Raw genomic sequence first — 26,680 nt, 5'->3', positions numbered from 1 at the left:
CTTTCTCTACTCCTTTCAGGCCCCTGCAAGCCATCTAAATCTGGGAACTAAAAAAAAAAAAAAGAAAAAAAAAAAGACTTCCCATTGTGGCTCAGCAGTAGCAAACCCTACTCATATCCATGAGAACGCTGGTTCAATCTCTAGCCCCGCTCAGTGGGTTAAGGATCTGGCATTGCCATGAGCTATGGTGTAGGTCACAGACATGGCTCAGATCTGGTGTTGCTGTGGCTGTGGCGTGGGCTGGCGGCTGCTCCAGCTCTGATTCGACGCCTAGCCTGGGAACTTCCATAGGCCAAGGCTGCAGCCAACCCCCCCCCCAAAAAAAAAATCTGGGACACCAGATAGTCTAGTTTGGTTAGGTGTTCCCCTTGGTTCTGCTATAGAAAGGCTAAATTTTCTCTTTGACTTCAGCATTCTGTGTATCTGATCTCCTCACCCCCACGCCCTAGTACCAGGGTTCTCAGTGCTAAGCGGCTGTTTGCTCAGGATTCTGACTTGACCACAGGAGGCACCCACCTTCCTGGTCTCTATTCTTTTGTAGTGAAGTGCAATTCAAAACAGCTGATTCCCCAAGGCTTGCTGTTCTTGGATATTGGTCCAGAGTACAGACTTTGGCCAAGCATCAAGGGCAGTAAGATCCCAAGGATATCAAGGTCTGGATCCTATAAGGTACTAACAGATAGCCCAGAGGAAATGCATGTTCGCAAGAAGATGAGCATCTCTCCTCCATCCAGGCATCTCTCCTCCAGAATCAATCTGGAGACTTCCGCATGTCAGCCTGTTGCTGCAATAAGAGCCAGAACTGCGCCCCCCGCCCCCGCCACCTTTGCAGATACATGCAGAATGAGGTCATGGCTGAACCCAAGAAATGTTTCTCCCACAGTCTCATAGTTCTTGTCTTTGCTTCCAAAGCTTTTGTCTCCTCCTATTCTGATCTACCTGGAGTTGTTTTTCCAAGTCTTCTCTCTGCTAACTATCGGCTAATCCCCAAAAGTGTTAAGTTGCTCACTGGAGTGTAAAGTGATAAAAAGATGCTAGCTAAACAGACTAAACATTTTCAGGGAAGTGTGTATTTTAAATAGAGTTCTCCAAGGAAGATAAGCCTCCACTAACGCCATGCTTGTGGCATGGAAAAAAGGAGAGGAAAGGTTTGAAATCTTGGCTCTGCCAATTCATTCATTCTTTTTTATTAATTAAAGTATAGTTGATTTACAGTGCTGTGTCAATTGCTGCAAAGTAACCCAGGCACACATAAATATACATTCTTTTTCTCATACTATCTTCCATTATGTTCTATCCCAAGAGACTGGATATAGTTCCCTGTGCTGTACAGTCAGGCCTCATTGCTTATCCATTCATAATAGTTTGCATCTACTCACCCCAAACTCCCAGTCCATCCCACTCCCTCCCCCCTCACCCTTGGCATCAACAAGTCTGTTCTGTCTGTGAGTCTGTTTCTGTTTTGTGGATAGGTTCAAGTTGTGCCATATTTTAGATTCCACGTATAAATGGTGTCATATGGTGTTTGTCTTTCTCTTTCTGACTTCACTTAGTATGATCATTGCTGGTTGCAACCATGTTGCCGCAAATGGCATTATTTCATTCTTCTTTATGACTGAGTTGTATTCCATTGTGTATATGTATCACATCTTCTTAATCCATTCATCTGTTGATGGACATTTAGGTTGTTTCCATGTCTTGGCTATTGTGAATAGTGCTGCATTGAACATAGGGGTGCATGTATCTTTTTGAATCAAAGTTTTATCTGGATATATGCCCAAGAGTGGGATTGCTGGATCATATGGTAGTCCTATATTTAGTTTTCTGTTTTCATAGTGGTTTCCATAGTGTTGTACCATAGTGTTTTCCATAGTGGTTGTACCAATTTACCTTCCCATCACAGTGTAGCAGAGTTCCCTTCTTGAATCCATTCATTCACCAATTACATACTGCGAGCACACTCTGTACAAGGCACTGCATGAGACAACAAGATGTGACTAAAATGTCCAGCCACCAGTGCTACTATCACAGACCTCTCAAACCTAAAAAAATTATTGTATGATTATAAAGTATAATAACAGCTATGATAGGGAAGGACAGTGTAACAGAGAATATAGACAATGACAATTCAGACAGAACGTCAAGTGAGTTCTCTCTAGGGATAAATAAAGAGTGACAGATAAGGAGTTGTGCAGAAACAGCAAGGAGGGGAGCATTTCAGGCAAAACAGTACATCCACATAGAGACTGAGGGCAGAAAGCCGGTGTAAATATGGTGCAGTGAGTGAGGGGGCGAGCACTCAGAGATGAGGTTAGTGTACGAGGTTAGCATATCTGCTGTCTTTGGCGCAGTAATGCCCTGTAACAAGCAAGCACAGACTTCAGTGGTATGCAACAATGTGTCTCTTGCTAATGTATCTGGGGAGCTCAGGCCCAGCTCTAGGTTCTCTTCGTCATGTCCCTCATCCTTCAGCATCTCCGCCCAGACAGGTTCTCATGGCAAAAAGCCAGAAGCACAGGCATGCATGGAGGCATGCAGTGTCCACTGAGGCATGGGCTCAGAACTGTCATCCCATCATTTTCTTAGCCAGAGCAAGTCATATAGCTGTGCTCAGCATCAGAGAGGGAAGGTACTACAAACTTCCGTGGTGAAGGGCCTGAATACTGGGTGGCATGGAAGATTGGTGCCCTTTTTTTCAAGCTTCCACAGTTAGAGAGACAGGTGGATAAAAACCAGTTCACTTAGGTCCCTGAGTAGTTTAGATTGTATTCTAAGTCTTCTAGGAAGCTCCAAAGGTGACCGCTTTTTTGTAATAAGTCCCTGGGCAAACCATGTGCCCTCCTAAATATTTGTTTCCTCGTGTAGAAAATGTATGTGTCTCGGGAGTGAGAGAGGGGGCCATTCTTGAGTAAGATATTCAGACTCTCCGAACCTTGTAATATGTGTGTGTAAAAATGAGCTGATGACACATCACTCATAGGGCTTTTGTGGGAATTAAATGAGATAGTGAGTGTGAAGGTGCTTTGTAAACTGTGAAGTGTTCTCCATTCATCATTTCACGTGCTATTTATAGCCGTACTGCAAAGTCGGTAACAGGATTAGCATTTCCTAGACGAGGAAGCTGCAACTCTGGACAGTTGAATAGCTTAAGGTTACACAGCTGGGATGCAGAAAAGGAGCCAGGAGCAAAACCTTTGTCATCTGATCCCTAAGCTCCGAGCCTTCCATTAACTATAAATTAAATAAGTTGCTTCCCCTGTATGAGGAATTGGCTGCGGTAGTGCCTTTAACAGAGATTACGGGCATTGCAGGAGGTGATGGGCATGATTTAGACCTTGCCCAGCTTCTGCTGAATTCAGCAATAGTTTTTTATCCCAGGCAGGCCAGTGGCCAGCAGCTAATTCACCAGGGGCCATCCCAGCTGATTAGTTCATCAATAACCCATTATCTCTGCCATTGTAAATATCTCAGAAGGAATGTGGCTTTTGGGGGAGGCATACCCAAGCACACTCAGGGTTTCAGCTTGTCTATAGCCTGGATCCCTGGGAAAGTGAGAAACATATGCTCATCTAGGTTTCCATGGGAAAATGTTACACACACACACACACACACACACACACACACACACACACACACACCGTTGCAGCCCCTGAAAACAGGGGACTGGCCAAAATAGTCTGGAGATGTCAGTTTGTGCCTTACAGGACACTGAAAGAGCGAACGAGACCTATATATATATATATATATATATATATATATACACCCACATGTCTGTATAAAGCCATGGCTCCAGTTTCTGGGAACACAGAGCAGGACCACAGAGTGGTAAAGAGTGGGGTGCATGGAGTTCCCGTCGTGGCGCAGTGGTTAACGAATCCGACTAGGAACCATGAAGTTGCGGGTTCGGTCCCTGCCTTTGCTCAGTGGGTTGACAATCCGGCGTTGCCGTGAGCTGTGGGTGTAGGTTGCAGATGCGGCTCGGATCCCACGTTGCTGTGGCTCTGCTGTAGGCTGGTGGCTACAGCTCCGATTCGACCCCTAGCCTGGGAACCTCCATATGCTGCGGGAGCAGCCCAAAGAAATAGCAAAAAGACAAAAAAAAAAAGAGTGGGGTGCATAAAAATTAATCATTGTCTTGTCTATAAACAGCAGATTTCTTAGGACTCTTCCCTGAGTTTCTTTTTTGCAAAAAAAAAAAAAAATGTTTTACTATAGTTGATTTACAATGTTCTGTCAATTTCCTCTGTATGGCATAGTGACCCAATTACTCATATACATACATTCTTTTTCTCATGTTATCTATCCTCCATCATCTTCCATCACAGGTGACTAGATACCTGTGCTACCCAGCAGGACCTCATTGCCCATCCACTCCAAATGCAATAGTTTGCATCTAACCCCAAACTCCCAGTCCATCCCACTCTCTCCTCCTTCCCCCCAGCAACCACAACTCTGTTCTCCACATCCGTGAGTCTGTTTTTTCTGTAGACAGTTTCATTTGTGCCATGTGTTAGATTCCACATATAAGATATATCATATGGTATCTGTCTTTGTCTTTCTGACTTATTTCACTTAGTATGAGAATCTCTAGTTCCATCCATGTTGCTGCAAATGGCATTATTTTGTTCTTTTTATGGCTGAGTAGTATTCCATTACATGTGTGTGTGTGTGTGTGTGTGTGTGTGTGTGTGTGTGTGTGTGTGTGTATCTCACATCTTCTTTATACATTCATCTGTCCATGGACATTTAGGTTATTTCCAGGTCTCAGCTATTGTGAGTAGTGCTGCAATGAACAAAGGGTGCATGTATCTTTTTGAATGGAAGTTCTGTCTGGATAGATGCCCAGGAGTGGGATTACTGGATCATGTGGTAGTTCTATATTTAGTTTTCTGAGATACCTCCATACTGTTTTCCATAGTAGTTGTACCAATTTACATTCCCACCAATAGTGTAGAAGGGTTCTCTTTTCTCCATATCTTCTCCAACAGCATTTGTTATTTGTTGTCTTATTAATGATGACCATCCTGACAGCGGTGCCTCATTTTGGTTTTGATTTGCGTTTCTCTAATAATTAGCAATGTTGAGCATTTTTTCATATGCCCGTTGGCCATCCATAATTTTGACCTGGAGTCAAGCCCAGAGCTTGGGGTTTTGTTTTAACCCAGAGATTCTGCTGTTCAGATGCCAAGTACAGGTGAATTGCACCGCTCTCTGTTAACACTATGCAGATTCGGCCCCTATTGTGAGCCAGACCCTCCCGTGAAGAGCTAAGACAGAGGAGAAAATGCAGCCCCTGACCTCAGGGATCTTGAGTCGTAAAGGTAAACACATTGACATACAGCCACGATGATATGTGAGGAGGAGTCATCTGAGTTTGCCCAGCTTTTTTTTTTTTTTTTTTTTTTTCCTTACACCAGCCAGAAAAGACTGAGCACTGGCCCTACAAAAAGACTGTGCACTGGGGGAGTTCCTGCTGTGGCTCAGCAGGTTAAGGACCCAATATAGTGCCCATGAGGATGCAGGTGTGGCCCTTAAAAGAAAAAAAAAAAAAGATGCCACATATAATATAGAGTGAAATAAAATGCAGCTATTAAAAAAGAATGAGGAGTTCCCATTATGGCTCAGTGGTTAACAAATCCGACTAGGAACCATGAGGTTGCAGGTTCGATCCCTGGCCTTGCTCAGTTGGTTAATTGGATCTCGCATAGCTGTGAGCTGTGGTGTAGGTCGCAGATGCAGCTCAGATCCCGTGTTGCTGTGGCTCTGGCGTAGGCTGGCGGCTATCGCTCTGATTCGACCCCTAGCCTGGGAACCTCCATGTGCCACGGGAGCAGCCCAAGAAATGGCAAAAAGACAAAAAAATAATAATAATAAAATGAAAGAAAGAAAGAAAGAAAGAAAGAAAGAAAGAAAGAAAGAAAGAAAGAAAGAAAGAAAGAAAGAAAGGTCTCTAAGCTTTAGTAAGTGGAAAAGAGATTCAAGTACTACATAGGAGCTTTCTATTTTATATATAAGAACAACATATATATTATTGACACATAATCCTAGTGACAATCCCCTACTTTATTAAGAGGGTCTCTGGAAAGGGGTGAAAGGGATTCTTTTCACCCCAAATCCTCCATATCCATTGTTTACTTTCCTTTAAAAATAATGGCAGTGGGTCTTACTTAAGTGGTGGAGTTTTTGTTTTTAACTTTATATGTATATATTCCTAAGTATCATCTATACATGCAGAAAGAAAGCATCTTCCTATACATCCTCATACGTTACAAATCAAACTCTATTTAAAGTATCAGCTTATTTGTCTTATGCATTGATGACTGGATCACCTAGCGCAGTTATGGAATTTATCAGATTACCCCGTCAATGTGTCCTATTGTTGAATTAAGGAGATAGCAGTTCCATTATTTCTTACAGGTCAACTCTCAGTATAATTTTTACCAAGCCAGATTCTTATGTCTTTATATTCTTCATCTACCATTTCAAACAGGAAGACCTTTATTCAGTCATTCGTTCGTCCATCTGACAAGCACTTATCCTGTTTTTCAATAACGAGAGATGAGACCCCTAAGTCAGTCTCCTTAATAAGTCAGTTGCCTTTTCCTGCACTTGATCTGGGATTGTGTCCTTCTTTGGGAGAAAAGACTTGGTGGAAAAAGATTTTTTGTTGTTGTTGTTACCATAAAAGTGAGCCAACACCATGGAGTTCCTGTCGTGGCTCAGGGGTTAATGAACCCGACTAGTATCCATGAGGACTCGGGTTTGACCCCTGCCCTTGCTCAGTGATTTAAGGATCCAGCATTGCCATAAGCTGTGGTGTAGGTCACAGATGTGGCTCGGATCCTGCGTTGCTGTGGCTGTAGTGTAGGCCAGCAACTACAGCTCCATTAGACCCCTGGCCTGGGAACCTCCATGTGCCGTGGGTGCGGACCTTAAAAAAAAAAAAAAGAAAAGAAAAAAAGGTAATTGTGGAACAAAGGACCAATTGACTATACACACCCCTTCTTTCTACTCAAAAAAATTCATAAAATGTCAGTAAAAGATGTCAGAGTATTAACAAAATGGACCAAGAAGATGGGCCAGGAGATAATAGAAGGTGAGAAATAAAAATGGAGGAATTTACAACCTAAGAATTTGAGGAGGGGTAAGGATGATGCATGAGTAGCTATTTCTTCTCACAGAACCCCTGAGAGTTTCCCACTGGGCAGAATCAGCTACATGAGATGCAAGGAGTAAGGATCCAGGCTGAAAGAAGATGGATTTTATAGAGAATAGGTAGACCTTCTGTTTCCCTCTGTAGACCCTCATGGCTTCTACACAACATGAAAGTTTGTGAGCCTACAGATTCAGGGACATCCAAGGTGAGAGTTGAGGTTCTCTACTCCCAGCATATTTGCAACCAGGCACTTACCTCCCCAGATGGAAGAAGAAGCTTTTTTTTTTTTGAGAAACCCAAGGAAGCAAAGTCTAAATGTCCATAAGTAATGTTTTTGAAACCCAAGGAAGCAAAGTCTAAATGTCCATAAGTAATTATTTTGATGAAAATAATGCAGCATTGGGTTTTATGTTAAAGTGAAACACACGAGATAACAGCCACCCTCTCCCCTGAGAGGTTTTTTAGTACATTCCTACATGTATGAACTATCCATTAAAGACCACCAGACATTAGAGGGAAGCCTTTAGAATAAAAAGTGAGACGAAAAGAAAAAAAAGGGGGGGGGGACCCAGAAATGAAAAAGAAGAAATAACCCAGGGAGAAGACGACAATTATAAAAAGCCTAAAATAAATCATCTCCAAAAGAGAAGCAAGAAGTCATCACATCTTATGAAGCAAGAAAAAGGGAGGGGGTAGAGGATCAAATAGAACAAATAACCTGAAAATTTTTAAAAATTAGAGCAATTAAAAAAAAGGAGTGCTTAGAGAATACAATCAAATAAATCTCTAGAATGCAAAACAAAAAGAAAAAAATAGACAACTTAAGTATATTTTGTAGACATCACAAGGAAGTCTAATATCCTTATAACAGATGTCCCAGAAATAAAGAACAGGAGATTAAAATGGGAGAGAAGTGCCTAAAAATAATAATAAACACGCTTTGTAAAACTGAAGGTTGTGTGCTTTCATTTAAAATAGGTCCATCCTAAGCTCAGGAAGGAAGGAAGGAAGGGAAGAAGGAAGGAGGGAATTGATAGAGGTGGAGAGGAAGATTTCCATCTCAGGCTGTGTCCTTATGGAATTTCAGAACATTTCACACACCAGATAGTCACCAGGAGATTTTAGGGATGAGGTGAAAGTGGCAAAAGGAGAAGCAGGTCACACAAAGGAGTAAAAATCAGGATGGCATTAGACATCTCAATAGAAATATTAAATGCGAGAAGACCATGCGTCCATGTTACCTAAATTTTGAATAAAAATGATTTTCAACTCAACTTTCTATACCTAGCCAAACTGTCACTCAAGAGAAAAGGGAAAATAAAGTCTTTCAGATATGCAAGTATGAAAAAAAAAGAAAAATCTGTGCGTGAATGCTTATTCAGGAAACTAGCAGAAGAGGAGCTTTAATAGAATGGGAGAGTAGTTCAGGAAAGAGCAATATATGAAACCCAGTAAACAACAGAGTCAGCGCAGGGTTGAGGAAGACAATAGACAGATGATAGGTGTGCCCCAGGCCTCGAGATAAAAGAAAGGAGAGGGTGTTGATGGAGTTTTTTGAGTGCTTTTATGTTTGAGCATTTGAAATGGTTTATAATTGGCATATTGATAACAGGGATTATTTTTAAGTAATATCTATTTTATTATAATTTCAGTGATTAGTCAGTGAAAATATACTATTATATTATTAAATTCTATGTAATTATACTATTATGAAATTATAATTATTATTCATTTATTGTTGCCTAACCAGACGAACAGTGAACTATTGATTTTTTTTTTTTTTTTTTGATTTTTAGGGCTGCACTTGCAGCATATGGAAGTTCTCAGGCTAGGGGTCTAATTGGAGCTACAGTTGCCAGCCTACACCACAACCACGGCAACGCCAGATCTGAGCCACGTCTGCAACTTACACCACAGCTCATGGCAATGCCGGATCCTTAACCCTCTGAGTGAGGCCAGGAATCGAACCTGCGTCCTTATGGATCCTAGTCAGATTCGTTTCCACTGCACCACGACAGGAACTCCTGTTGATGAATTATTGATGCCTTATTCAGATATCTGAATGGCTTTCCACAAAATTTTAAAGATACTTAGTAAAAATGCAAGCTCTTAGGTCAACATGAACTTTCCTTTGAAGTCCAAGAGGAAGGCATTCAGTGGAACGAATGTACAAGGAGAGACGCATGTGACTGTCAGTCAAGAGAAATACACCCACCATGAAGGAAGAGATGGAAAAAATGAATTTGGGCTTCCGATATGAGTTCCACATCAAAAGCGGCAGGAATGATGACTCTGACCATGGGGTTGGATTTATGACCATACCTACTCCACACAAAGGCAACCCTCGCCATCCCTCGGTGAGTCCTGTGGGGGCTAATGTATGGAGCAAAGGCTGGCATCTCTCCCCAGCAATGCCAGAACTACAGGTCTATAAAGAGCTCTCATGATGGGGACAGACCCATAAACAGAAACAAGTCAGAGGTAGGTGCACATAGAATCATCCAGAAGAGGGGCTGTTTCCCTCTCTGTGCAGAACCTGAATCTGTTCATTGCAGGAATTTCATGGGAAAAGTAAAAATTAGCCAGAGGAGCTGTAATGGTTTTTTAAAATAATCAATGTATAGTTGATTTACAATGTTGTGTTAGTTTCAGGTGTACAGCAGTTAATACACACATATATATATTCTTTTCAGATTATTTCCTATCATAGCTAATTATAAGATATTGACTATATCTTTTATCTGCTGTGCCATGCCGTGGGTCCTTGTTATTTATGTGTTCTCTATGCAGTAGTGTGTATCTGTTCATCCCAAACTCATAATTTATCCCTCCCTCTCTTTTCCCCTCTGGTAGCCATAAGTTTGTTTTTTATGCCTGTGAGTCTTTGAAATGGCATTTCTGACAAATGGAAGTACAAATTCAAAGAAGTAACTCACAGAACAATATAGGCTGCAAACAGAGGTGATGATCAACCTAGAGACAGGTTTTAAAAGATTTTGGTTTTCCACGTTTCCTAAGAGTAACGAACTGCTCTTATTTATTCCAATCTTACTCTATGCCGGACCATGCTAAGCATGTACATTATTTTACTGAAGACTCACCTCTGAGTTAAGTACTTAGGGTCACTTTGCAAACTGAGACCGTGCGAGGCAGAGGCAGAAAAAAAAAGTCCTACTGGAAAGAAGGGAACTTGAGCAACCCCTGAAAGCAAGATGAGTTATTCTGCAGAGCAGGGATTTGAAAATAGATTTTCAGGAAGGACAATAGCACCCCTGGTGCCACTCTCAGAAACCGAGTCGGCATTTCTCCATCCTGATATTTGTTAATTAGTGTGCATGTTAATGTCATCTTATTCCCTGACACAGGGAAAAGGCAGGGGAAATGGACACAGCGCTGGATTTCGCAGATACCACCGGCTTTTGAGTTTCCCCGCACGGCTCCCCAGTGCCCCAAAAGACGCAAAGTGGGTAGATTGACTTTCTGAGCCGTGGAAGCTGGCGAGTGTTCAATAAGTCAGCTGTCAGCGTAGGGTCCCTTGCAGGCTCAGGAATTTCAATTTCAAAGTACAGGAGATTGAAGGCTTGAAACACAAGATCATCAAACACTAATGATTCCTGAATTCTGCTAGGGGCGTGGAAGCAGGTGAGAAACAGTGGCTTTTGAAAGGGTACACCCGGGCCGAGAGCGTTTCCCATGCTGGATTAATTCTGCAGGCGTTGAGAGGAAGGGGCTGGAAGGTGAGGGGTGGGCCACCTGGGACAAGAGTGGGGAGATATTTCAAGGCACGAGGAGAGCACTCGTCTGTCTTTACTCCTGTTCTCATCCCCACTGGTCCCTGGCCGAGTAGATGAATCTCCAAAGAGAAGGCAGAATCACTGAAACGGCAGGGGACCCACAGTGGGAAGGGAACTCAGGTCGTCTAGGGGAGAAACAAAGATTTATTTCACGAGATGTGTGTCCCAGACATTATGCCTGGGCTGTGCCAAGCACGGGCTTGAGGTGTCCGTTTTCTGATGATCAGATTAAGCGTTTGTCCCAATGCCCCAAAACAGTCATCCCCTTTTATATCTGCTGTCCCTACACAGAATTGTGAGCTTTTTCACTCTCAAACAGCATCGTTTATTTCCCTCAGATCACTGTTGCCAAGATCCATCCTGGCTGCATCCATTGATTCTTTGCTGTGGTCAAGTTGATATAAAAGAGCATATTCTAGGAGTTCCCATTGTGGTGCAGCAGAAACGAATCCAACTAGGAACCATGAGGTTGCAGGTTCAATCCCTGGGTTTGCTCAGTGGGTTAAGGATCCGGTGTTGCCGTGAGCTGTGGTGTAGGTCCCAGATGCGGCTCAAATCTGGCGTGGCTGTGGCTGTGGCTGGCAGTAACAGCTCCGAGTTGACCCCTAGCCTGGAAACTTCCCTATGTTGCAGGGGCGACCCTAAAAAGACAAAAAAAAAAAAAAAAAAAGAGCTTCTTCTATATGGTGTCATGGGCAGGAAAAATGAAGTTAGGGAGGTAGAAATCAGAAAAGTGGTGACTCTTCTGGGGGCTGTGGACAGTGGGTGGTGACTGGATAGGGTCACGATGGAGCTTCCTGGGCTGATGACAGTGTTCTCTGTATTCACCTGGGGAGGGGGGGAGGCTACACAGGCGAATGCACATGCGTCAGAATTCATCAAGATGTGCCGTTAAGATGCATGCCTTTACTCTGTAGATATTTGACCTTAATTTGAAGTGTTAGGTCGAATTGGCTTGGACCTTAAATTATGTGGTCACTTTATCCAAAGGAGAGTCTTTTCAGCCCAGAGCGTGGACTTTTTCCCATTCTCTGTTTTATGAGCTGTGCAAGACTTCCAGGGCCCATACGCAGTCAGGGTCCTAAGTTCCAACTCACAGTCCCTGATTTTATGATCAGGTTATTTAAACAAGCAGGTATGTGCCACAGCATACAAAGCCTTTTGCTTGACCAAAAAGGGCCTTCTGTTTTCTACCTGGCGGCAAAGCATCTGGTGATATAACCTATCTCATTGCTTGGTCTTCCTCATCTTTTCCTAAATACTGACAGGCTACCTGGAGCCAAGTCTACCTGAGGCTCCACCTCTGGGAGGGCAGAGCTGTCAGGACCCTATATTTGCATGGATATCATCTAACTTTCATTCCTAGGATGAGCTGACATCTCCCCAGATCAGAATCAGAAGTGGCTTTAGAAACAGGCATACTAAGAACTTTCAATGGGGAGTTCCTATTGTGGCTCAGCGGTAACAACCCCGACTAGGATCCATGAGGATGCAGGTTCAATCCCTGGCCTCGTTCAGTGGGTTAAGGACTTGGCATTGCCATGAGCTGTGGTGTAGGTCGCAGACGTGGCTCAGATACCACGTTGCTGTGGCTGTGGCGTAGGCCAACAGCTGCAGCTTCGATTTGCTCCCTAGCCTGGGAACTTCCATATGCTGCACATGCAGCCCTAAAAAAAAAAAAAAAAAAAAAAAGTTTCAGTGGAAGTTTAGGTTGCTCGAGGGTTAAAAAAAAAGAAAAGCCATCCCTTCCATTTCTATGTCCCCTGCCCCTTCTGTCTTACCTGTTTGGCAGGCAGGTGCCATTCTCCCTGAAAGTTCAGGGAGATACAGGTACCGGGATGAAACAGAGACCCACACTGTCAAGAAGAGAGAAAGAACTGCCAATTTCCCAGGCTTTGAAACCCCTGCACCAAAGCGGGCACAAGAGGAAAAAGATTAGGGACTTTTCAATCCCAGAAGGAGAGAGATGAACACAGAAAAAAAGGCAGGGCGGGCACAGCATACAGGCAGCAGAGGAGGAGGGGGTAGACGGCACTGGGCATCAAAGGAGTTGAAACAGGAAGCGAATAGCAGATTCAAAGCATACCAAGAATGTCTGCCTCCATTTCAGGCTGGCAGTCGGCTAAGTTAGTTAAAGAAAGTCATCCTTAGGCATCGGGAAAAATTCAATTTTCAACACAGGTCCTGATGACATTTCCTTTAAACGCCAGATTCAATAGCGAGATACACCTTCAGGGGGAAAAATATTCTCTCCCGTAAGAAGGCGAGATAAGGAAACGAGTTAAAAGCTCTTTTTCCTGCTATGCAAATATTCTCCAGGAACACTAACAAGATAAATCTATTTCTCTGCGATAGACGGAGTTTTCTCAGTCATGGGTTTATTTGTGAAGGTTGCTATTCACTCTGTGCCTCTAAATTGAACACTCTGTGGCTGAAATTTTAAAGCCATTTTCCTCCAGTGGAAAAAGCCTATGTTCGATGTTCAGACTCCAGGGAAGGGACTGAGGTAGTGGCTCCATCTCATGTGTGTGTCCACAGATCTGGGTGAACTGGAAATCCTGTGCCGAAGTCTCAGAGAGATGAATGAGCGAGTAGATGTCACTTTCTCTGCACCCTTCCATCTGGGCAGATGAAGCAACGACAGCCAAAAGGAGAGACAGGGAAAGGTCACCCACTGGAGGACCACACCGGATGATCCATCATTAACCCCGCAATCTCCCCACCATGCTGAGAGTCAATAGCAAAAGGAATATCTGAGGGACCACCCACCAGTAAATAGCAGGCTCTGAGCAAACCACTCAGGACTGAGATGCCCCTGAGATGCCCTGTGCAGCCCCCTCGGAAGGGCATAAACCTTGGAGAGAGGCAGACCCAGGTTGAATCATAGCTCTGTACCTTCCCTCTCCGCTGCTCCGCCTCCTCATCCAAAAGCAGAAATAATAATTCCTGACTTGGTCGGCTGTTGGGATTGGAAATCTGATGCCACCCTTTACACAATGCCAGGAAGACAGGAAATGCTTGTCATCCGTTGTATTCGTTTCCTATAGCTGCTGTGACAAAGAACCCCAAATGTTGTGGCCCAAAAGCTGCGTGAACGTACCATCTGACGGCTCTGGAGGTCAGAAGCCTGCAAGCAGGTCCGTGTGGTTGCAATCGAGGTGTCGGCAGGGTTGTTTTCCTTCTGAAGACTCTAGGGGGAGAGATCCACATGTTTGTCTTCTCTGCTTTGTAGATGCCGCCTGCATCTCCTGACCCCTTCCATCTGCAGAGCCAAAGCCGGGAGTGTAATAGGATCAGTCTCACAATCTTGCTCTCTCTGTTTCTCTTGCCTCTGGTTCCATCATCACATCTTCGCTTGAACTCTAACCCTCCTGCTTCCCTCTTCTAAGAACCTTTGTGATATTTGGACCCGCCTGGATGATCTCCCCATCTCAAGACCCTGACCTGAAGCCACAGCAACAAAGCCCCCTTTTGCCACATAAGATGACACATTGAGAGGTTCTAAGGATTGGGATGCAGAGATATTTGGGGTGGGGAGCATTATTTAGCCTACCCCCAGTGCTATTAATTTTTTTTTTTTTTTGGTCTTTTTTTAAGGCCACACCTGCTGCATATGGAAGTTCCCAGGCTAGAGGTCCGATCAGAGCTGTAGCTGCTGGCCTACACCACAGCCACAGCAATGCCAGATCCAAGTCGGGTCTGCGACCTACACCACAGCTCACGGCAACCCTGGATCCTTAACCCACCAAGCGAGGCCAAGGAAGGAACCTGCGTCCTCATGAATGCTAGTCAGATCCATTTCCGCTGAGCCATGATGGGAACTCCTGCTATTACGTTTATTGAGTTGTGGATGTCACCTGAGCAGAACTGCTCAAGAAATCTGAGTTTGGTATGCTAATGATGATTTTTTCCCAAATTCTGGTATTTTCAAATTTTATGCCTACCATTTATTTATTTATTCATTTGTTGATGTTTATTATTTTCTTTTACATTTATGGGTGTGCCCCCTAAAACTTAACCTGTATTCTGCTAGAGGACAAGGTCGAGCATCTCGGGGACACTCATGTTAGCAGCTTCACATACTCTCAGTGTGAAAAGTAGCGTGTTCGCAGTGGACGGAAGCGTTCATGGTTCATAAGCCTTGGCTCTCAGACACTTCGAATGAGGGACGAGAGGCCAGATGATAGAGAAAAGCATCATGGGAAGAGATGGAAGTAAAACGGACAGAGGCAGGAAGAGCAGCAGAGAAAGGCAGCCAGAAATTTCAGATCCAAGAGAGAGAGTTTTGTCAAGAAACAATAATTTGGTCACAAACAATTTGAAGTGCCGCTTTTCACCTGATCGCTTAGCCGGCCTCAAGGAGTTTCTAATAAAGGGCGGTAATAACCCTTCACCGCCATCCTGTCCACATGGAGCTCGGGGAGGAGAAAATTAGCCCTGCCAGAAAGTTTCCCTGAAATTTCTCTCCCCTGATTCTATTTGCAGCCCCTGCATCCGTTGCCGCTTCCAAAGATAATTTCCCAAGGACCACCTGATACTGAAAGAAAGCGATTCCGTTTGCTGGGGTCAATTTCACCCATATTTTCATATTTCTATTCCGGGCTATAAGGGACCAGCTAACCTCTTCCAGAGAAAAGGAAAATCTATGCCAGGAACAGAATCAAATCATAAAGACAATCTAAGTTGTGGAATCCAGGGAAGAAATAGGCTTTGTGTCAACAGGCTCTTCCTTTAAAAAGGGTTGAGCCACCCCCCCTCCACCCCACCTCCCACCCTAAAACATCAGAGAGCAAATATTTTAGATGGGATAGGTCACATGGTCTCTGTTGGAAACACCCAACTGGGTGGTTGAAAGGCCTTAGGCGATATGTAAATGAGTGGGCGGGGCTGTGTTCCTGTGGAACTTCCTTCAGGAAAACCAGCAGCCTATGGAGTTGACCTGCAGGCCATTGTTTTCCATCTCCCACTTTAAGCTTTTTCTAGCACTTGGGATGAGAAGAGATGGAGGGAAGACAGCAGCTGAAGAGCAACGGGGCCATCCACCGGCCTCCCCAGGAGCCACACAAAGCAAACGGCAATGTGGGCAGATTTTTATTCTGTTCCTCCTGGCTCCAGGCTGGCCCCGGGCAAAAGGACAACGCTGGAGCATCTCGCTTCTGCCTACCATCTCAGTGTTCCACATCACACCGTGTTCCCGGAGGCTCGTGGAGTTTTACACTCGGAAGAGCCGGAGAGTTCATTCGTATCTTGGCGTGAAGCATTGTCTCTCCATCAGGTGGTTGCTCAGCCACAGCACAGACACATCCAGGGTGGGGGTATCAGAGCTCTGGGAGATGGCTTCTTCCAGCACGTGGGATGTGCCGTCATAGAAAGAATTGGGGCTTTGGGGAAGGGGAGGGGACAGAATCCTGGGTCTGTGGCTGCTGACCTTGTCACTTGATCCAGCTCTTTCCCCCAGACATCAGCCTGTGCACCACCTCAGGCCCCTGACAAAGTGTCTTCACCATGATTGTCCCTCCCAAAGAAACCACCATAGAGTCAATGCAATTCCAATTAAAAAAAAAAAACAAAAAAACCATGAGTCATTCTCAGAATGTGACAAAATGATACTAACATTCATATGAAATATTAGCAGATCAATATGCCTGTGTAAGGAAACAGATAAGTACTGGATATCAAGAATTAGGATAAATCTAGACTGTTTCCACCTTTCCTTGACCCTACGTTGCCGCTGACGGTAAGACATATACTATTTCACCTACTTAAAGAGAGAAAGACTGGGAGTTCCCCCGCATGGCTCAGCAGTTAACAGGCCTAACTAGGATCCATGAGGATGGCAGTTTGATCCCTGGCCTCACTCAGCGGGTTAAGGATCCGGCATTGCCGTGAGCCGTGGTGTAGGTCCCAGACATGGCTCAGATCTCAAGTTGCTGTGGCTGTGGTGTAGGCTGGCAGCTGCAGCTCCAATTCAACCCCTGGCTGGGGAACTTCCATATGCCCTGGGTGCAGTCCTAAAAAGCAAAACAAAACAAAACAAAAACAAAAACCAGAACACCTGCTGCACTATTGCACTGATAGTAATATGCATCACAGTCAGAGATGGCAAAATGTGGCGACAGAAAGTATGTCTTGGAATCAAGGATGTATCATAAAAACATCGTGGAAGACAAAAGGAGATTCCTAATTCCCACCATATAAAAAGTTATATTCTGAATAGATTAAAAGCCTATAAGCAAAAAGAAAATCTTTAAAATATTTTGTCTGACCAAAAACTAAAATACCCAAAGCAAAGTTAAAAGACCAGCCACTGCTGGGGAAGAGATTTACAACCCAGAAAGACCAAGAGTAGAGTCGTTCCCAGAATATAAAGAAGTCCTACAGATCAATAAGAAAAGAGGAACAGCCCAGCATGAGTAGAAGCAATTCGCAGAGAAGGAATCCTGAGTGGCCAAAAAATGGGTGGAAAGGAGCTCAGCCTGCTAAGTAAGCAGAAAAATGCAGATGAACACAGGATACCCACCCGTCAGAGTGGTAGCGAGATAATATCCAGGGTCATAGAAACACTGGCTGTGCAACTGGTCTGAATATAAACTACACACTACTTTGAAGATGAATTTGGCAAGACCTGCAGTACTGGAAGATGTGCTTTCCCATATCCCAGCATCTAGTGCTTCTGGAAATGGACCCTGGAGAAGCTCTTGATCATGCATGTTTGGAATCAGGTGAAAAGATGTTAGCACTGCCTGAGTCAGTGAAAGTTGGAATCAACCTCACTGTCCACTAATGGAAGAATGAATAAATATATTATGTTACAGTCGAGTAAGGGCATGCTATACAGCCATCAAAAGATATGAAATAATCTGTCTAGCAGTGATGGTTGCACATTAATGGGGATGAATTTACGGACACAGAGCCCCACACTTTGGTTAAAATGGCAAATGTGTGTTATGTATATTTTACCACAATAAAGAACAATCTAAAAAAATAAAAATAAATGGTGCTGGAAGAAATGGCTGCAAAGGAAAGCAAGAAGGGAGATGGAGCATCTTAGGGGTGGTACCAGAAAGTAAGGAAGTGCTCGAAACATGAAAGGAAGGGGCCCAAGGGACAAGGGTGTCAACTTCAAAGAGCTCCCAGGGGCCAAAGGTGGGACAGTTGGGGCAAGGAAACAAAGTCATGTGGTATTAATTATAACCCACAGTAGAAAATAAATGACCTTGAGTCCAGATGAATGTAAACAAGAGACAGAGGAAATAAACAAATGCAGGAGAAGAGATAAACTTGTCTTAGAGAAGAATTCCATTTCTTATGCATTGAGAACCCATCCCCAGGAGGTGGTGTTGAAAAACCCCCACCCACCGAATGGGGGCTAGACTTTGTGACTGGCTTCCGAAACATGAAGGTGTGGAAAGGGAGAAGCAGTAACTGTCCAGTAGGAAAAGCCTTGCAGACGCCACCCTCAGCAGGTTAATTAACATCCCCAGAGACGGCCTCTTGATGTCACGAATGCCCTGGTAGGATGGGATGAGGACACTTCACCCAAAGCCCATAACCCCAGTGTCATCATGTGAACACATCAGGCCAACCCAAAAGGAGGGTGTTCAACAGAACACATGGCTGGAACTCAAGATCGCCAAGGTCAAGGAAAACAAGGGCAGACCACGGAGAACAGACTCGTGGTTGCCAAGGGGCAGGGGGATGGGGAGGAACCAGGAACTTGGGATTAATAGATGCAAACTATTGCCTTTTGGAATGGATAAGCAATGAGATCCTGCTGTATAGCACTGGGAACTACATCTAGTCACTTATGGAGCATGATAATGTGAGAAAAAAGAATGTATACAGGTATGTGTGACTGGGTCACCTCGCCGTGCAGTAGAAAATTGGCAGAACACTGTAAACCAGCTATAATGGAAAAAATAAAAATCGTTATTTAAAAAAAAAGAAAGAAGAAGAGGAGACTGGGGAGATGCGAGAGCTCACCCAATGAGATACCCCAGATTGCATCCTGGAACAGAGGAAGGACGTTCTGAGGGAAACTAAGGAAAAGCAGACGGGGTCTAGCATAATAATAGACTATTATTGTTAGCATCATACTAATACGCTATTTTATTTTATTTTTTAGTTTTGACCATGCACTATGGTGATGAAAGATGTTTTCAGGGAGAAAACCTAGGTGCTATCTTCTCCACTTGCCTGTAAATCTGAAATGATTCCAGAATTTAAAGTGTCATTAAAATAACGTTTCATGTAAATCAGCTGAAGAGAATGCATACAGTGTAATTCCATCCATGTAACTATCTAAAACACAAATCCTGCTTATTGTTAATGAGTTCATACTCAACTAGTGGAAGAATAAAAGCCAAACGCATGGAGGGGGAGTAATTTAAAACAACCGCAGGATGCTGGCTTTGACGGAGGAGGAGGGAATTGAAATGGGATGTAATGAATGCAAGCAATAATATTGTTCTAGGAGTTCCCTTCTTGGCTCTGCGGAAACAAATCTGACTAGCATCCGTAAGGATGCAGGTTCAATCCCTGGCCTCGCTCAATGGGTTGAGGATCTGGCGTTGCCATGAGATGGGGAGTAGGTCGCAGATGCAACTCCAATCTCGCGTTGCTACGGCTGTGGTGTAAGCTGGCAGCTGTAGCTCTGATTCAACCTCTAGCCTGGGAACCTCCGTAGGCCGTGAGTGCGGCCCTAAAAAGACAAAAAAAAATTTTTCTATAATGATGTGATGTGATAAATATTGCCTCAGTGGCAATCATATTACACTACATAAATCTATCAGAGTAACACATGGTACACCTTAAATTTATAAAATGTAATATTTCAAATTTGTCCAATGAAAAAGTTGCCCAACTATCTAAATAACTTTCCCAAATGCAAAATAAAACAAGAAGATTCCATTTTTACTCACCTGATCTACAAATATTTAAACACTGACAAAAATCAAGTTTGGGTGGTACTGTAGGGAGAAAAGTAATCCTAAACATTTTTGGAAGAAATGTGAAAGAGGATATTCAGTTTGGAAGCGTCTTCGGTGGAGTCTATTAAAATTGTAACTGTGGGAGTTCCCACTGTGACTCAGCAGGTTAAGAGCCCAGCTAGTATTCGTGAGGATGCAGGTTCAATCCCTGGCCTTGCTCAGTAGGTTAAGGATCTGGTGTTGCCCTGAGCTGTGGCGTGGGCAGGCAGCTACTGCTCCAATTTGAACCCTAGCCTGGGAATTTCCATATGCTGCAGGTGTGGCCCTAAAAAGAAAAAAAAAAAAATTGTAGCTGTGCTTCTTCTATGATCCAGCGTTTCTTCTTCTCAGCCTCTACTCCAGGGAGCCAGTTTCACATGTGTGTGAGACAACTGGGTATGGAAGTTAACTGAAGCATTATAATAGCAAGAAATAGAAAATTACCTAAAGGAATTTCCTGGTGGCCTCGCAGTTAAGAATTCGGTGTTGTCAGTGCTGTGGCTCAGGTTTGATCCCTGGCCCAGGAGCTTCCACATGTCATGGGTGTGGTCCTGAAAAAAGGAAGAAAATGACCTAAAGGTCCATCAGTAACAGAATGGACAACGCAATACACTGATATTACAGAAGGTGATTCAGCCATTGAAAGGAATAAACCAAATCTATGTTCATAAGTATAGATGGATTTCAGAAACACAACACTAAGCTTCAGAACAATCTTTACCGTCTGATGTAACTTATGTAAGAACATGGACACAAACATGAAACACTGTGCCTTTACTCCAGGAACGCGAACACGTGTACAAAGGTACCGAAAGAAAGATCTCAAAGAGTAATTACTTCCAAGTGTAGAGGAGAGGGAGATCCCATAGTGGCTTAGTGGTTAACGAATCCGACTAGTATCCATGAGGACTCGGGTTCGATCCCTGGCCCTGCTCAGTGGGTTAAGGATCCGGTGTCACTGTGAGCTGTGGTGTAGGTCGCAGACGCGGCTCGGATCCCATGTTGCTGTGGCTGTGGCGCAGGCAGGCAGCTACAGCTCCCATTGGACCCCTAGCCTGGGAACCTCCATATGCCGCAGGTGTGGCCCTCAAAAGACAAAAGACCAAGAAAAAGAAAGCGTAGGGGAGAGGACCAGAATCAGAAGTGGGTGGTGGTCAAAGGAGATTTCAGCTTTACCTAAAATCTTCTAACTTCGAAAAAGTTATCTATAAATAAAAAATATGTTTATAATGTATTTAAAAGAATAATGAAGCTACAAAAAGCATAACGAAGTTACAAAACCACTAAAGAAATGGGGTGTAAAATTAACTTCTAAAAAATACGTCAGTAGTTGTCAAAGTCTATGTGGTGGGGGGATGAGTGTTTATGGTTTTTTTTCCTGTACTTTTCTGAGTACAGAAAATATTCCATATTTTTAAATATATATATTTAAAAAGCCAAAAGGAAAAATTAGTACAAGCTCCAGAGCCTAGAGGTTTGGATCTTGGGTCTGCTGCAGGGTCACTATAGAACCTTTCAAAGCCTGTTTCCTCCTCAGTTATGTAGGGGAAACACCAGTTGCCATATTGCAGTGTCACTATCTGGATTCAGTGAGAAAATGCAGTTCTTAGCACAGTGACAGGCAGTATGTACTGTGCCTAATATATACGCAATAGAGATTTGCGAGCATGTGTATTTTTGATCTTCTTCAACCTTGAAGTATCAGTTCCTGGAGTGACATGTACCTTCTCTTCCTTCCCTGTGTCCACACCTGTCTTGCCTCTCCCTATCCGTTCGTCTCAATCCACATGCCTTAAAGAATATTTATTTATGCCTTCACTTAACAGATGTATAGAGAGCATCTTCTACAGGCAAGGCAACCTCCTGGCTTTGGAGGATACACGGAGAACAGAGCAAAGCTGCAGCTGGTATGACCATGGAATTGAAACAGAGCAGGACCCTAAGGTCCTTCCCTTCCACGTCCTCCACCTGCCTTTTGTCTGTAGAAAAACTTTATTCGAAGAATAATCTTTTTTTTTTTTTTTGCTTTTTAGGGCCGCACTCCACGGCACATGGAGGTTCCCAGGCTAGGGGTCAGCTCGGAGCTACAGCTGCTGGCCACAGCCACAGCCGCAGCAATGCCAGATCTGAGCCGCGTCTGTGACCTACACCACAGCTCACGGCAACACTGAATCCTTAACCCACTGAGCGAGGCCAGAGATCGAACCCACAACCTCATGGTTCCTAGTCAGATTTGTTTCCACTGTACCACAATGGAAACTCCAAGAATAGTCTTAATAGACCATGAAGGAAGAGAATAAGTGCCTATCCTGAGTCACTTTGCTGTAGAGCAGAAGTTGGCACGACATTGTAAATCAACTATGCTTTAATTGTTAATTGTTTTAAAAAGAATAAGTTCAAGTGGAGAAGTGGGAAGATGCAGAAACAAAAGAAAACTAACAAAACCAAATAATCATAGTGTAGCCACTGAGCAAAGTCAAGGACCTTTAGTTCCTCCTCAAGGGCTACGGATAGTCTTCTGAGCCTGGTCCTTTGAGCTGTTTGGTTGACACGGAAAACCCCACCAGGTGGAAGACGTCAAATGCATGATGATCAGTCATGTCATAAGCCACCACAATACCAAGACCTGGCCTCAAAGAAATGGGAACAAACAGACCCTGGAACTGAGAATTAACTGTACTTAAAACAGTCAAGATGACACTGATCAGATCAATGCACGACCGATTTCAAGATGACTGTCAGAGCTGACTGCGCTGTTTCTGCACGTAGCCCCCTCCCTCCGTCTATAAAAGCTCTTGCCTGCCCATTGTCAGTCGAGTGTGTGTGGAAGGGGTTGGTCTTTAGACAAGAGTCCGCCCTCCCCTCTCTCCCCCTCTTTGCAGCCTCCAAAATAAAGCAAGCTTTCCTTTTCACCCACTTTGCCTTTATTGGCTTCAGAGCGGCGAGCAGCTTTAAAAGCAGACCCCTCTTTCACTAACAGAATCACAGAGGGAAGAATTTCACCCAAACATCAGGAGACAGGAACGATTTCCTAGAGCAGGGGGTAGCTGATCCAAGCTTTGAGAAATGAGTAGAAATTATCTAGGTGGGAAAAGCTCAGACATTCTGTGTCCAATGAAAGACCAAGAAATTTGGGATCACTGAAACGTAGTTATGTCTTTGGGGGAGGGAGATAGTGGTACAGGGTTTTCAGGGAATAAACATGGATTAGAAACCAGAAGCAGATCGCAGAAGAGCTCAGATTGCCCAAATGAAATATTTTTAACTGGACCCTAAGGGCCAAGATAAGCCTCTGAAGGATCCAAGCAAAGGAGTGACCTGGTCAGATCAGGACGAAGATGGTAGAGTACATTAAGGCTGCAGGTTGAGAGCTCGGGGGTTATCTTCATAGTTTCATAGCCAGAGATGAAACACCTTTCCTTAGTGTGTAGCCCCTCACCCCACCATTCCCACGAAGCTCCTGCTGGACACGTGAGGAACAGAGGATGGGACCTCTGCTTTATCAATACTTTATGCCAGCTGCACACCTCTCAATGGTAGAGACTGGGCTGGGACATTAAACATGTCTCCAGGCACCAGTTGGTCCTCAGCTCTCCCTGGCCCTGTGGATTCAGGAAAAGGGAAGCATCGTCAAACAGACAATCTCTTCCAAGGGACCAGCCCCTGGCAGGATGCAAGGAAAAGAGAATGCAGCCTGGGTGCCTGGACACATCACGCCCTGGTGACACAAGTCCATCATCTCTCCTGGCCTCTTCCCCAAGCATTCTTCCATTTTTCTAAGGACTGGGGGGTGAGGGCAGAGGTGGGGGCAGTGAGGTAGACAGAAGCAGGCATGGTGTGTAGAAAAAGGGTCTTCTTCTCTCCCTATGAGATGAAGCCGACTATCAAAATGTCAGGTTTGGGTTGCTCCTTTCAGAAGCCACAGGCTTATTATTACGCTGCTACCCACCCTTTCAGGTGCACTCCCAAACCTCTCATGTACAATCCTGGAATTCTAAGAATGAGAAACAGCACAGCCTCTATGAGCAATGCAAAAATAATCTGTTGCATTTCAACCAAAGACAAATGCACCTCCAAACAGAAAGCCCTGGAGCGGGGAGGGATTTCTAAATCAAGGATGCCAGCCCCCTCCCCTCGTCAAAGATCCCTCTGCCATTTGCACTAACTAAACAGTATCCACCTGCCTTGAAATTCTTGCCACCTGCTCTTCTTTCCCATCAGCACTGGAGCCAAGTCTTTCTCCAAATCCAACTCTCACCTTTGTTTTCATATCTCTTTAAAAAAAAAGAAAAAAAAACTGCTCTTTGATTATGGTTATTTTATCTGAGGTCACTGCTCAGTCAACTGTTAAATAAATTGCAAATTCTACAAAACACAGCCAGCAGAGCCATTTCTAACTGTAATGCCACAACTTCGAGCAAAATTACATCTGGCTACAATACTCTTCATATGCATAAATTATACCGCCTCTGATTATCTTAAAGGAAATTCAGCCATTAAACTTATTTTATAGGCGCAGAACCAGGGGGAGTGCCAGAAAGAATCTGTATATCCTGAAAGTCCCAGGGAAAGCAGAAAGAAACAAAACATAATTGGCAAACCTTCTCCGCCTGCAGTTCTGTCTAATGGGCTCTGTCTCTCCTGATTTTCCATCACCACCCACCACTGACACCGCAGCAGGGGAAGGAAGCAGGGCAGGGAGGGTGGTGGTGGCATCAGGCTGCATGTGGTTAGGACAGATTGAGGATGTTTCCTGGCTCCACACGTGCCCCCCAGAAGAGAAAGGCGCTGTGAGTGTACATCCACAGGAAACAGATTTAGCACCGAGAGGAAACCCAAACCCTGCCCAGGGGGATGGATGAGATGGCTTCGGAAGCTGCTGTAGAGTCTCTTTGCAATGAGAGTCCAAATGCTGCGTTTTAGCTCTTTCTGCAGAGTTGCCTTTCCCAGCCATGTTGTTTATACAGTAACAAAAATAACAGTAGTGATGACATGCTTGCTACTATGAGTACTTATTATGAGATGCCAAGTTTGTCCCATTTAACCAGAGGAATAGCCCAAGGGGGTAGGAACTTATTATCATATGCCTTTTATACCTGAGGAAACTGAGGCATGGAGAAATTGGTACCTCCCCAAGGATGTGCATTTAGGAGATAGTTGAGCTAGAGCTTGAACCCAGACAGTCTGACTCTGAATCTTGTGTTCTTCACTACTTCCGGCGGGATGATTAGGGTGTTAGGAATTCCGATTAAGGATTCCAAGCCACCAGGAGAACACTGAGTATGACCTTCTCATTTAACCATAACCCTCAATCCTCAATCCTTCTTTCTGGAGTTGGAGATTCAGTCAGGGGTGGACAGCTGATTTCAGCTGAACTCATCAGATTATTGCTCCTGGAAATTTGAGATGGGACTCTTACCCTCCTTGCTAGGCAGTGGGTGCCGTTTTGAGACCTGCATGATGGGTCATGCAATGGTGCAGGAAGGGAAACAGCGTATTTCCTAGGAAGGGAGAATTAAGCACATGAAATAGATGACGGTGATAATAATGGGGAGAGATAGAGCAAGAGCCCATCAAGCTTGGTTCCAGCATAGCTTTCCAGTTCCCAGGGTCCATAGTTCTCAGACAAACATGGCGGCACTTCCTGTCTTGAATTCTGTCTGTGAAATCCCCTTAACCCTAATCCTTTATAACAGTGCTCTGTTTGTTGATGTCCACCCAAGCCTGTCCTGAGTAAGTGCTTGCTCTGTGCCAGGCACGGTGCTTCATGCTTGACATAAACTCATGGAAGTCTCCGAAAATGCTCCTGAGATAAGTCCATCCTACTGCTGTCCCATTGCCAAGCTGAGTTCAGAGAGGTGACACAACTCACCTAAATTCACACAGTGAGGGCACACCCTACATCAGAACCCACACAGTCAGGTTCCAAAGCCTCCCGCTCCCTGTGTCCCCCCAACCAGCAGCTCTCTGCTTCACAGAAGGAACAGCTGTCCTTATTTTCTACCTGTCAGTCGTCCTTACCCTCTGCACCCCCTTCTCCCCTGCCACCCCCAACCCTTCCTTGTCTCTGTCTGTCTCCCACTCTTCAAGAATATTAAAGATGATAAATCTAAGTTGAAAACATGCATCTTTGGGTGAGCCGGTAGACTTTATCCCTTTCGGTAAAGACAGACACGACCATTTATAAACTCTGACACTCCTCTGATGGAATGGAATCGGGCCTTTTCAGCCCACCTCATGGCGGACAGCTTATCACCCCTTCCTCTGACCTCTAGTATGTGATTTAGGAGGAAATTGGGTCGGGAGGGGGAACTCTCTAGTGGGTGATTAGAAAAACTCGCTCTCAAATGCTGTAAGCAGCGGATTAGATTTTATCAGCCCTCCGCCACCTCCTCCCCTGTGCTGCACTCCAGGGAGTGCGTCCTGGGTGAGGGGAGGCTAAGACTGTCAATTTGTTCGTTGGAAACAGTTTTAAAATCCATTTCTCCTTGCGAAATGTGTCAGCCACAGAGAAGTTTCTCTCGGCTTTGACGGTGCTGTATGTATGTCATTTAAGATAACAATGAGAGATGCTCCAGGCAGGGGATTTGGGTGCTCGTCCAAGGGGCTAAATAGGAAGTGGAGAGACTCTAACTGATGCTTTTTTTTTCTTCCCTCTCCGTGATCGTTCTCCCGCCCTCCCTGAGGCTCATCCCAATTTTCTGATGGAATTCAGTTTGCAAAAAGCAATGGTTCGTTTTCTGGGTCAACTTGGCTCTACG

This window comes from Sus scrofa, chromosome 3 (assembly GCF_054392235.1).
Source record: "Sus scrofa isolate SSC_HxYL_T2T_F1_AM1 chromosome 3, Sscrofa_HxYL_maternal_Yorkshire_Landrace_v2.0, whole genome shotgun sequence".
In the NCBI taxonomy this organism is placed as follows: Eukaryota; Metazoa; Chordata; class Mammalia; order Artiodactyla; family Suidae; genus Sus; species Sus scrofa.
This window is presented reverse-complemented; position numbering follows the sequence as displayed.